Genomic DNA, 14789 nt, shown 5'->3' on the forward strand with positions numbered 1-14789 from the left:
ATCCTAATCTATCTATCTATATATCTATCACTATATCTATCATACACTCTCTCTCTATCTCTCTATCTATCTATCTATCTATCTATCTATCTATCTATCTATCTATCTATCTATCTATCTATCTATCTATCTATCTATCTATCTATCTCTTGCAAGGTCACGTTTAAAAAGCTTTATTGTCATAGTTTATAGTTTTTTTGTCAGCTTTATTGAGACAAATGTGTTTTGTGATATTGGGCTATATGAATTGAATTGAATATGCACACTGGCTACAGCATAGTGGATGGCAATAACAAAGTCCTAGATTCTTCCAGCGATGCAACATACAACATAGGATAATACAAAATATATAGATTTTCTTTCTTTGCACAGATATAAGTGGTTCCCTGATTGATGTTGGTCATTATTGGATTGATTTAAAGAAGTCCAAAACCATGATGACAATGGTCCTGCCCTAAAAGATTAGAACATAATAATGAAGTAGAAAGAAGCTTAATTAATATGAAGGTAACAGAGACATCAAATAACCCAAATGGACAGGTTGTTTGAAAAAGAGTTCAGGTGTACTGAAGGTTAAAGGGTCAATACTCAATCAATAATTCAAAACCTAAACAACCCCATTAAAAGGGTTATAATTTAAAAGTTCTCACCTCCTGCTCTCAGTATTGTTCACTAAATGCCAAATCCATTTTCTTTCCCACGCTTGGATTAAGTTGTTTGAATCCTTATGGTTTAAAAAAAAAAAAACATTGGGAAGTAGACCAATTTCTCCTGGATTACACATTGCATTATGAACCACCACACAAATGACACAGTCGTCATTCTGTCAAGTCTAATGAGCCAATTAGACGACTAACGACCTAGACAAATATTTGGAGCTCAGACTCAAACATTTGACTTCGGATATACAGAACATTCGATTAAAAAAGGACTCAATGAATTGTCATTGCTGACATTTGTATAGAGCTGACAGCCAGTGATGTAAAAGTAAGTAAATTTTATTCAGCACTGTACTTAAGTACAATGTTGAGCTACTTGTACTTTACTTGAGTATTTCCATGTTATGTTACTTTCTACTTCTACTCCACTACATTTCAGAGGTACATGGTGTACTTTTCCTCCTCTACATGTATTAATACCTTTAGTTACTTCACAGATGTGGATGAATGATGTGAAATATAATCAGGTGTTGAATCAGACTTTAGTTCCACCTGGAGTAAATCCCACCCAGCTACCCCTGCAGTATACAAAGCCATTCAGACTAGCTGCACCTTCACCAGCTTGAGAACACTTTCATGATCAATCATTATAAAACATATCATATTTATTATTCTGAAATGGACCAATCTGCACAACGACTACTTTTACTGTCTTTCACTATATTTTGATGAGAATACTTTTCTACTTTCACTTGAGGAACATTTTGAATGCAGGACTTTTACTGTAACAGAGTATTCCTACACTCTGGTACTTCTACTTTTACTCAAGTACAAGATCTGAGTACTTCTACTTTTACTCAAGTACAAGATCTGAGTACTTCTACTTTTACTCAACTACAAGATATGAGTACTTCTACTTTTACTCAAGAACAAGATCTGAGTACTTCTACTTTTACTCAAGTCCAAGATCTGAGTACTTCTACTTTTACTCAAGTAAAATATCTGAGTACTTCTAATCAAGTACAAGATCTGAGTACTTCTACTTTTATTCAAGTACAAGATCTGAGTACTTCTACTTTTACTCAAGTCCAAGATCTGAGTACTTCTACTTTTATTCAAGTACAAGATCTGAGTACTTCTACTTTTACTCAAGTCCAAGATCTGAGTACTTCTACTTTTACTCAAGTACAAGATCTGAGTACTTCTACTTTTACTCAAGTACAAGATCTGAGTACTTCTACTTTAACTCAAGTACAAGATCTGAGTACTTCTACTTTAACTCAAGTACAAGATCTGAGTACTTCTACTTTAACTCAAGTACAAGATCTGAGTACTTCTTATACCTCTGTTGTCAGCAAAACTGTTTACTCGACTCAAAGGGACTTGAGGACTTTCTTATTTGGATATATAAAAGGACACTGCCTGCATAATAACTTGGGGAATGCTATTTATGCTAATTTCCAAATGTTTGTTATAACTATAGTGTTAAAAGGAAAGTAATATTCAGCATACTTTGACATATAATGTGAACCATCCTCATGCATTGTTCATGTTATGATGTTTCAGCCCCACTTTGGCTTCTTTGAAGAGCTTTTTCTCACCCAGTAATGATGCAATTTAACATAATCTAAAATCACTGAGGGCCTTGCATCCTTCTTCTAAGTGGCTCTACAGTGTAATAACCCAATTTTGTAATCCAGCCTGGTGAGAGCTCTGCTGGTATTTTACAGAAAAATCTCATCTGGCTTTAAAACTCATATTGAGATGTCATTTGTGACAAAAAAAGGGGGCATTTATCTATGAGTGCTTTTTTTCCGGGGTCTGATAAGTGCACTTACTTTCTGACACCTCGCTGTCACAGAGGGGACAGACGCTCTCACCTTGGTGGTGTGAACGCATTGTTCTCTTGCTTTTGAAAAGTCACAAACAGCAGCTGAATAGTAACGTCCCGATCTTTAAACTCTGCAGACAGCCATGGACAGAAGTTTGGTGACGGTCCATCACACCCAGCAGCAGATTGATGGTCGTCCTCTCCCCCCCATCATTAGTGTAGATCCCTGTTAGTGTGATGGATGAGAGCAATGACTACTACTGCGAGCAGTTTGTCAAAGCATGATAAGCATTAATATCAATATATTTATGGAGATAGAGTGGTGCAGCCATGAGCCCTAAACTCGTCTGGAAGTCAATGGTGTTTTTGAAAGTGTTTTTGATTGTTATCCTGGATTAAAGTCTGTAGTTACCAAAACCTGAAGAGCATTTTCTTCTATGACAGAAAATACGTCAGAAAATACCCCACTGGTGGATTTAAAAACAGCGGTTGTTAACAAGTGTCTAAATGAGACGACTAAACGTCACCACGCCCAACATTAGCCGCCTTTAGCTTAGCGGTGGTGACGTGAAGTCATGTGACCGTGCTGTAGTTCCTTTATAGCCCAACATAAGCCACCTTTAGCTTAGCAGTGGTGACGTGAAGTATTGTGACCGTGCTGTAGTTCCTTTATAGCCCAACATTAGCCACCTTTAGCTTAGCGGTGGTGACGTGAAGTCATGTGACCGCGCTGTAGTTCCTTTATAGCCCAAACATTAGCCTCCTTTAGGTTAGCGGTGGTGACGTGAAGTCATGTGACTGTGCTGTAGTTCCTTTATAGCCCAACATTAGCCTCCTTTAGCTTAGCAGTGGTGACGTGAAGTCATGTGACCGTGCTGTAGTTCCTTTATAGCCCAACATTAGCCACCTTTAGCTTAGCGGTGGTGACGTGAAGTCATGTGACCGCGCTGTAGTTCCTTTATAGCCCAACATTAGCCATCTTTAGCTTAGCGGTGGTGACGTGAAGTCATGTGACCATGCTGTAGTTCCTTTATAGCCCAACATTAGCCTCCTTTAGGTTAGCGGTGGTGACGTGAAGTCATGTGACCGTGCTGTAGTTCCTTTATAGCCCAACATTAGCCTCCTTTAGGTTAGCGGTGGTGACGTGAAGTCATGTGACTGTGCTGTAGTTCCTTTGTAGCCCAACATTAGCCACCTTTAGCTTAGCGTTGGTGATGTGAAGTCATGTGACCGTGCTGTAGTTCCTTTATAGCCCAACATTAGCCACCTTTAGCTTAGCGTTGGTGATGTGAAGTCATGTGACTGTGCTATAGTTCCTTTATAGCCCAACATTAGCCACCTTTAGCTTAGCGTTGGTGATGTGAAGTCATGTGACCGTGCTGTAGTTCCTTTATAGCCCAACATTAGCCACCTTTAGCTTAGCAGTGGTGGTGTGAAGTCATGTGACCGTGCTGTAGTTCCTTTATAGCCCAACATTAGCCACCTTTAGCTTAGCGGTGGTGATGTGAAGTCATGTGACCGTGCTGTAGTTCCTTTATAGCCCAACATAAGCCACCTTTAGCTTAGCAGTGGTGACGTGAAGTCATGTGGACCGTGCTTGTAGTTCCTTTATAGCCCAAACATAAGCCACCCTTTAGCTTAGCAGTGGTGACGTGAAGTCATGTGACCGTGCTGTAGTTCCTTTATAGCCCAACATTAGCCTCCTTTAGCTTAGCGGTGGTGACGTGAAGTCATGTGACCGTGCTGTAGTTCCTTTATAGCCCAACATTAGCCGCCTTTAGCTTAGCGGTGGTGACGTGAAGTCATGTGACCGTGCTGTAGTTCCTTTATAGCCCAACATTAGCCTCCTTTAGGTTAGCGGTGGTGAAGTCATGTGACCGTGCTGTAGTGCCTTTATAGCCAGGGCTGCACATAACTGGTGCGCAGGTGCGCATGCGCACCTCGGCCAAAAAAAGAGCACCGGGTCATTTGAAAAAAAACGCATTTGCGTACCAACATTGAGAGAGAGGGAGGGAGAAGAGAAAGAGAGAAGAGAGAGAGAAAGATATTTGCGAGTTGCATATGAACTCAGGGCCGGCCCGTCGCACTGGCGTTGATTTTCGCCTACGGCGCCAGATCTGTGGAGGCGCTGCGCTGGTAGTTCTGGGAGGGAAAAAAAACATTTTTGACTGTTGGTGCTCATCCTAATTTTCAGCCTTGATGTAACAACATCCATAATTAAGTAAATGTAACACCATTTTCACCCCGGTTACACGTTTCATTTGCCCTGTACGATGGGCGCTGTAAGTGATGAAAATGGGGGATGTTGGCTTGTCTGGCGCCCCGCAGCTCACAGCCAAAATGCGAGTGAGCGAGGGAGAGAGGGAGGGTGCACCGGTACCGGCGCTGTTGTTATTAGAATCTGGTGCTAGCTGCGGATATAAGAAGAAGATGTTTCTACAATGATGTGGAGGGAGAGTCCTCTCCAGTCAGACCGAGAGACTGATAACTACAGCTCAGTGAGGTAAAGGACTCTGAGTGTTTAGATAGTTCACTTTAGTCTAAGTTCAAACGGTTTGGTCACAATTTATGTAAACACATATTTCCAAGGCACTCCTTTATAATTATTGGGATAAACAGGTTTGAAATCATTCCAATGTATACTATAGGACAGTAACCAAACATATCCTTTAAAACTGGACTTTCGACCCAAACCCAGCTGTTGACTTGTGGATGCAAGCAGCTAATCACAGACTCAACCAGAGAGAAAGTAGTAGGCCTACATCATCAGCTACCATGTCTGACAGAGAGGAAGACAGTGAGGAGAACAGTCAGGAGGGCAGTGATGACAGCTTGTAGGATTACTGGTCGTGCTAATGTTGTCTTGTGTTCGCCTCTGCATGTGTGTTCTGTGTTCACCCTCTGTGTGTTCTGTGCCGTGTGTCTGACAAATAAAGGACCGGTTATTTATTTCATTTAAAGATGAGCACCAAGCAACATCTCCAGGTGCTCCTTTGAGAACCAGGGCAAAAAGTTATGTGCACCCTGTTTATAGCCCAACATTAGCCTCCTTTAGCTTAGCGGTGGTGACGTGAAGTCATGTGACCGTGCTGTAGTGCCTTTATAGCCCAACATTAGCCGCCTTTAGCTTAGCGGTGGTGACGTGAAGTCATGTGACCGTGCTGTAGTTCCTTTATAGCCCAACATTAGCCTCCTTTAGCTTAGCGGTGGTGACGTGAAGTCATATGACCGTGCTGTAGTTCCTTTATAGCCCAACATTAGCCACCTTTAGCTTAGCGGTGGTGACGTGAAGTCATATGACCGTGCTGTAGTTCCTTTATAGCCCAACATTAGCTTCTTACTGAAAACATCATAAAGTGGCGTTAATATGAGGAGATTATCCTGCCAAACAAAACGTGTACGTTTCAAAAATGTTGACAGGAAATATCTTTTTGGAGTCTCTTTATATATGAAATGATGAACCAATATTCTTTTGATATTCTTTAGATGTGGTAGTATTGCAACCATTTAGTCATGGTTTCATCAAGTTGTTGTATTTTATGATCCAAATTAATGTACATTTTGTAAAGACACCTAGCTTCCCCTGATGTGCGGAGGATGAAAAAGAAACGACATAAAGAGTGTTAAGAGGAGACTTTGATGTCCTTCAAAGAAACAGATGGTGTTTAATATTAAAAATAACTCAGCCTCACAGATCTGCAGTAGCTGAGAGAGAGGAGGTGCCGTCATGGCAGGCAGAGTGGGAAAAAAAGACCAGATTAAAGCAAAGAGCGATGGAAATGAGTGGCTGCGGTGACAATGGGTTGTCAGCAGCAGTATCGTCAGACTCACGCTTGAAAGAGCATACAACATTAAGCAGGAAACTCATCACACACACACACACACACCATCCAGGATTGTTCAAAACAACAAGAAAAGAAACGTACAATGGTCACAATATTTTAGTTCTGCTGAGAAATTATGACTTTCTCAAGAATCATCTCAAAGACTTGTCCTGCTCCTAATTGACACAAATATGTATCTTGTTTTACAGAGTAGGAGCATTTCATGACTCACAGAGGCCCTATTATGCCTTTGTTGGTGTTTTCCCTTTCCTGTAGTGCAGTGGTTCTCAAAAGTGGGGGGCGCGCCCCCCCAGGGGGGCGCAGAGGCATGCCAGGGGGGGCGCGAGAGACCAGGAGGAAAAATGGTTAAAAAAAAAAAAGATTAAAAAAAAAATAATAATTCATAATTAAAAAAATTATTGATTCGAAAATAATATGATGCAGTACAGTATTATTACGTGTTGAGAGATGTATCCATAGATCTCTTCATTTTGCTCTCAAAGTGCACCAGATTGATGCATTTAACTTCAATATTTAAAAATGAAATCTTCCCGGGGAGCTTGCCCCCGGACCCCCCTATGTGAGGTCCACACACCACCTATAAAAATAGCACTTTACCCCTGCTAAGCTGATTATCGAGCCTTCATTGTAACAGTCGCGGGTACACTGTGTATATGCGTGGGGAATGTTGCAGTAGAAAATTCCACTATAGCGACCGGTACATTAATGGGAAACCCTAAATGTTTGAGCACCCTCTATGAAACGTCAAGCTACCTGAGCTACTGAGCCTGACTATTTGTGTTGGGGGGGCCCGACTTTTTTTTTTCTCCAAAGGGGGGGCCTGACAGAAAAAGTTTGAGAACCACTGCTGTAGTGTATTACATTACATGTCACTTGTTAGACGCTTTTATCCCAAACAAGTAACGCCACCACAGACTTACATACTCAAAACTGTGCGCAATCCCCACAGGAGCAATTTGGGGTGAAGTATCTCAGGGACACAACGACATGCTGACTGCAGTGGGGTTTGAACCTGGGACCCCCCTGATCCGAACACCTACGCATTAGTCCACTGCGCCACAGCCTCCCTATTATATAGGTTTTAGTGCATGTAAATGGTCTGCAAAGGCTGACATCCCTGTGTTCCCTCCAGTTTTAGTGTTGGACAAAGGTATATTGTCAGCTTCATTGTAGAGATAATGTGGGATGACAGGAGATTACTCGCATATTATTTTCATTGGGAATTTGGCAAGGTGTGAAAGAATACGATAAAACAATAATGACAATTGGAACCTTTGTTGTTTTGTCTTAAAGAGCCACCTCAAAATATACAAGGACTAAGAACAAATGTCCATATTAACACATACTGATTGCTAGAAAAATTATGACTATAATTTGGAGGAAAGTGGTTAATGGACCGAGGGACTGAAACTAGTCATCAAATGAAGACAATTTCCCACAAAGATGGACTTTACCGTCTTAATGAAAGAATGTGAAGACAAGAGAATGAAAAGCCCTCTCTCAAGGACTGTTCAACATGTGTGATATTAACGTGAAATTGGTTCAGAATTGTTCATATGGTTTTAAAAATGAAAACCCGAGCACATGCGGACGATAATACAGTTTGTTGAGAAATGAATGGAACACCAATATTTCATTTCTCACTATAAGGTTTGTTCACGATCTTCCTCGAGAGCAGATTCAATATTCCCTGTCTTCTATTCTGCAAACCCAGGATGAACGATACTCCCACATGTTCTGCTTTATAATGCCGTTGCAGAGCGCCGTCTAACCTGATCTGGTGACTGTGAAGGTCATGCCATATGTTTCACATCATGTTCACACTCATCAAACCTTTCGGTGGCCCCGGTGGAAAAGGGAAGTGTTTCATCAGAGAATCATTCAGAACAACCGTGTTTTTATATTTGATTGGCATTGATCCTTCTCTCCAAGGCTGCCGTCGACCTTCAATATATCCAATACTCTGGTTGCTGACAGGTTTCTTGCATAATACTCAGGCAACCTCATGGTAGCAGAGGAATCATCTTTATGGTACTTTATCTGGGATCCATGAATGTCAACAATCTATCTAGATTAGATAAGTGAACATCTTGAGCTGGTGCCACTACTTTAAAGAGGCCCTATTAGGTTTGTTGGTGTTTTCTCTTCCCTTTAGTGTGTTATACGTTTGTGTGCATGTAAATGGTCTGCAAAGGCAAACATCCCAAAGTTCCCTGCAGAAACCTCCCTTCCAGAACATGGTGAAATCTGTGTAACACTCGCTGTTCTATTGGCTAGCCCTCCAACACATTGTTTGTGATGGGCGGGACATATCGAAGCGGTTGACCAATCACAACAGAGGCGGCCAGCTAACCAATCAGAGCAGACTGGGCTCTGGTTTCAGACAGAGGGTGAAAAGAGGTGCTGCAGCACAGGCAGTATGAGAGAAATAAAGAGCTTTTTGAACATTAAAGCATGGAGACATGTAGAGACACTACATACTGATATACACCTGAACATCAGCAGGAGAGGACTCTTTAAAGTAGAGACACTACATACGGATATACACCTGAACATCAGCAGGAGAGGACTCTTTAAAGTAGAGACACTACATACTGATATACACCTGAACATCAGCAGGAGAGGGACTCTTTAAAGTAGAGACACTAAATACTGATATACACCTGAACATCAGCAGGAGAGGACTCTTTAAAGTAGAGACACTACATACTGATATACACTTGAACATCAGCAGGAGAGGACTCTTTAAAGTAGAGACACTACATACTGATATACACCTGAACATCAGCAGGAGAGGGCTCTTTAAAGTAGAGGACACTACATACTGATATACACCTGAACATCAGCGGAGAGGACTCTTAAAGTAGAGACACTACATACTGATAACACCTGAACATCAGCCGGAGAGGACTCTTTAAAGTAGAGACACTACATACTGATATACACCCTGAAACATCAGCAGGAAGAGGACTCTTTAAAGTAGAGACACTACATACTGATATACACCTGAACATCAGCAGGAGAGGACTCTTTAAAGTAGAGACACTACATACTGATATACACCTGAACATCAGCAGGAGAGGACTCTTTAAAGTAGAGACAGCTACATACTGATATACACCAGAACATCAGCAGGAGAGGACTCTTTAAAGTAGAGACACTACATACTGATATACACCTGAACATCAGCAGGAGAGGACTCTTTAAAGTAGAGACACTACATACTGATATACACCTGAACATCAGCAGGAGAGGACTCTTTAAAGTAGAGACACTACATACTGATATACACCTGAACATCAGCAGGAGGAGGACTCTTTAAAGTAGAGACACTACATACTGATATACACCTGAACATCAGCAGGAGAGGACTCTTTAAAGTAGAGACACTACATACTGATATACACCTGAACATCAGCAGGAGAGGACTCTTTAAAGTAGAGACACTACATACTGATATACACACTGAACATCAGCAGGAGAGGACTCTTTAAAGTAGAGACACTACATACTGATATACACCTGAACATCAGCAGGAGAGGATCTTTAAAGTAGAGACAATTACATACTGATATACACCTGAACATCAGCAGGAGAGAGGACTCTTTAATAGGTAGAGACACTACATACTGATTATACACCTGAACATCAGCAGGAGAGGACTCTTTAAGTAGAGACACTACATACTGATATACACCTGAACATCAGCAGAGAGGACTCTTTAAAGTAGAGACACTACATACTGATATTACACCCTGAACCATCAGCAGGAGAGGGCTCTTTAAAGTAGAGACACTACATACTGATATACCCTGAACATCAGCAGGAGAGGACTCTTAAAGTAGAGACACTACATAATGATATACAACCTGAACATCAGCAGGAGAGGACTCTTAAAGTAGAGACACTACATACTGATATACACCTGAAAATCAGCAGGAGAGGACATCTTTAAAGTAGAGGACACTACATACTGATATACACCTGAACTCAGCAGGAGAGGACTCTTTAAAGTAGAGACACTACATACTGATATACACCTGAACATCAGCAGGAGAGGACTCTTTAAAGTCAGAGGACACTACATACTGATATACACCTGGAACATCAGCAGGAGAGGACTCTTTAAAGTAGAGACACTACATACTGATATACACCCTGAACATCAGCAGGAGAGGACTCTTTAAAGTAGAGACACTACATACTGATATACACCTGAACAATCAGCAGGAGAGGACTCTTTAAAGTAGAGACACTACATACTGATATACACCTGAACATCAGCAGGAGAGGACTTTAAGTAGAGACACTACATACTGAATACACTGAAACAGCATGCAGGAGAGGACTCTTTAAAGTAGAGACACTACATACTGATATACAACCTGAACATCAGCAGGAGAGGACTCTTTAAAGTAGATGCACTACAATACTGATATAACACTGAACATCAGCAGGAGAGGACTCTTTAAATGTAGAAGACACTACATACTGATATACACCTGATACATCAGCTAGGAGAGGACTCTTTAAAGTATGAGACACTACATACTGATATACACCTGAACATACACAGGAGGACTCTTTAAAGTAGAGACACTACATACTGATATACACCTGAACATCAGCAGGAGAGGACTCTTTAAAGTAGAGACACTACTACTGATATACACCTGAACATCAGCCGGAGAGGACTCTTTAAAGTAGAGACACTACATACTGATATACACCTGAACATCAGCAGGAGAGGACTCTTTAAAGTAGAGACACTACATACTGATATACACCTGAACATCAGCCGGAGGAGGACTCTTTAAAGTAAGAGACACTACATACATGATATACACCTGAACATCAGCAGGAGAGGACTCTTTAAAGTAGAGACACTACATACTGATATACACCTGAACATCAGCAGGAAGAGGACTCTTTAAAGTAGAGACACTTACATACTGATATACACCTGAACATCAGCAGGACAGGACACTTTAAAGTAGAAGGACCTACATACTGATATACACCTGAACATCAGCATGGAGAGGACTCTTTAAAGTAGAGACACTACATACTGATATACACCTGAACATCAGCCGGAGAGGACTCTTTTAAGTAGAGACCACTACATTACTGATATACACCTGAACATCAGCAGGAGAGGACTCTTTAAAGTAGAGACACTACATACTGATATACACCTGAACATCAGCCGGAGAGGGACTCTTTAAAGTAGAGACACTACATACTGATATACACCTGAACATCAGCAGGAGAGGACTCTTTAAAGTAGAGACACTACATACTGATATACACCTGAACATCAGCAGGAGAGGACTCTTTAAAGTAGAGACACTACATACTGAATACACCTGAACATCAGCAGGAGAGGACTCTTTAAAGTAGAGACACTACATACTGATATACACCTGAACATCAGCAGGAGAGGACTCTTTTAAAGTAGAGAACTACATACTGATATACACCTGAACATCAGCAGGAGAGGACTCTTTAAAGTAGAGACACTACACTACTGATATACACCTGAACATCAGCAGGAGAGGACTCTTTAAAGTAGAGACACTACATACTGATATACACCTGAACATCAGCCAAATTAATCAATCTCACCAAAGCAATTAGGATTCAATATTTAGGGTCTATTGATATCTGCTTAAATGTTTTGGCAATCCATCCATAACTAAAAATGTCATCCTCATATTAGCAGTAATGGAAAAGTCACATAATCACCAAAGTCTGGAGGATTTACGATCTGAATATCCATACAGAAGTTAATGGCAATAGAGATTTCCCTTAAAACTTGATTGTAAGACAAACCATAAATGGTATAACTGTATGCAAAATGAATATGATGTACCCTGATGGAAGAATTAAGCATTGTGCATGGAACTCCTCCAACCATTTCCTCAAAATGGACAGAGAATAAACGCAAATAAATGTTTCTGGTGTTTTTAGACACTGGTCGTACACCAAATGTACATTTTGAGTTGTTGAACCAAGACACTGCTTTTGCAACAATGGTGTCGCAGCACTGCAAGTGAACCCAAAGAAGAACAGGTTTAGTTGTGTTCAGTATTGTAACAATCCATGAGATAATACTTTAACTGCCATTAGATGCCCGCAAAACCTTCGAACACGAGTTTCATGAGTCAAACTGACAGATGTGGGGGTGTTTAGTGCTCCCCTACTAGCCCTGGACGGCTTTGGAACAAAAATGTCCAGCTCAGGAGGCTTGCAAAACACCCCCAAACCACAGCTCACATTTCCAGCTGTGTAGCCGTTCCACAGGTGACCAACTGGTGTCAGAAAGCCTTTATTCTTGATCCAAAAGAGCAGATGATGCAACTATTTGTATACTGTTCAACTTTCCCACATGTCCAACAGATTAACGATGCTATCTGTCGGACCTAGAGGAACATCTTTGTTGAGATTTCTTATAAACTTCATGACGGCCCCAAGCATTGTACACACTGTGCCAAATTGCAAAATCTTGACACCCTCTTAGCTCATGTTTTATTCAAAACCAGTTGAGGCTTTTTGAGCACAGACACTTTTCACCTTCCAGACGATTCAAGGGGGGTTGAGATTAATAGTTAAGGGGGATACACGGCATAACTGTCGGGTGATTGTCGCCATTAATGTCTCCATAATATCTCTAAAATGTGTCTGACCGGTAAGAAGGTGGATCATAACAGGTGTGTTATCGGAGGTAATGACAGGCGATAGATTATGATAAAGTGGGCTCTGCAGCTGAAGGGCCAGCATAATAGTCCCTTGCCTTTTTAGGTCTCTCTACTCTCTCTTTCATCTCTGTTTTTGCTGCTTCTTAATTCTCTCTTAACCTTATCTTTATCTATGCCACTTGTTCTTGGTTTAAGGCAGTATAGCTTGGTGTAGGCTATACATATTGCAGGAACAGAGAGAAAGAGACATAACAGTGGAATATTACACAGGAATAAAGCTATTTTTGCATAAAAGAGAAAAGATGATTAGCGCAATATATTTGACTTCAAAGCCTTTAAAAGACAAACATCTTTCGTTGTTTTGCTCATAACTCTATTTTCAAAGAGAAAGAAGAATAGTTTTAGTACAACTAAAAGTAAGCAGCTTCATAATAAGCTCTGTGAGGTCTTAAAAGTGCTTTGGCCAACATAGTTACAGCCCTTAAAGGTAGGCTGCAACAATACATTATGTAGGAAAAATGGGAAGCTATAGCAACTGGTTAGCTTAGCACAAAGACAGAAAACAAAAAAACCAGCTAATTAACAAACCCCCTTTTACCACCTCCATATTTAAGTTGGAATATCTTGTACTTTGATTTATAGTCAAAAAAAAACATATATTGTGCTTTTACTGGGGGGTTATTTCTGTGTGAGCAGTAATTCTTCACTGTGACTCGGCAGTTTTTCTGTTGAGCTAAGCTAACCGACTGCTGGCGTTAGCTTAAGATTTGACATGCTGACATGAGAGTGGTACCAAACTTCTTATCCAAATTATGCAAGAAGACAACTAATGGTGTTTCCCTTAATGTTCTATGTGAACACTCCTTAAGACTTGTTTTAAATGGTATCTAAATTACCTAAATTAGCCTGTGTATTTAGCTAGTGTAAGATCTTAGCTAGCTAAAGCAATCTGTTTGGAGCAACATCTTGAGTTGTATTTTCTGGTAGCCACTGAAAGTTAATGGTATTTTTCTATGTATAATGAAATATCGCTAACAATTCCCTTTCTTTGAAACTATAACCCATATGTGATTAAATGACATTAGCAGCTGTATAGCAGTATATGTGAACGTAGCTATTAGCTTTAGTTGCACCATGCATCTTACTGTTCATTAAACAAGCAAAGACATTTTGTTTTTTAAATGAGAAAGGTAGAAAATGTTAATAGAGTACTCAGCGGAGTCAAGTGGATAAACCATAACTCTCTTTATCCACACAGTGTTCTCTTATATTAGGAAATTATCTAGGTTTAGCATTATAATAACCTAGCTGTCAACGGCATGACAAGACTTGACAACCTGTCAGCGTTTATGGTAGAGGTAATTTCTGTGCTCTGCTTTGTAATATAAAATGAAAAATAGCCTGTAGTTCTGACTGCCACACGGATACACTCATAGGTACATGGTGACCTTTTCAATTTCCATTCAAACAGTGTGTACTTTGAGTATGCATGACAGGCATCTGCCCGGGGTGTACAGAGCATGCAACAAGGAAACACAGACAGGCTCTATGGTGGTCATAATTGCAGAAAGTCTTCTTCTTGCAGCCTGTTGTGCTTTTGCAGTCGGGAATTACAGTAAAAATGTCAGGTATGGATCAGTAGTTGAGGAAATATGTTTAATTCTAAGGACTGACTCTGGAGATATGGTTCAGGAGATATAATCCCAGATGCTGGTTTCATCAGTGGAAACATGACAATAGAAGAAAGGCCTAAAAA

At 40.6% G+C, this 14789-nt stretch overlaps 1 protein-coding gene across 1 annotated transcript in view; it reads left to right on the forward strand.

Moving 5' to 3' along the window:
- LOC117552350 (zinc transporter ZIP11-like) overlaps positions 1-14789 on the forward strand; it is a 70007-nt gene that overhangs the window by 41931 nt on the left and 13287 nt on the right. The window lies entirely within an intron of this gene.

This window comes from Gymnodraco acuticeps, unplaced genomic scaffold (assembly GCF_902827175.1).
Source record: "Gymnodraco acuticeps unplaced genomic scaffold, fGymAcu1.1, whole genome shotgun sequence".
Taxonomy (NCBI): domain Eukaryota; kingdom Metazoa; phylum Chordata; class Actinopteri; order Perciformes; family Bathydraconidae; genus Gymnodraco; species Gymnodraco acuticeps.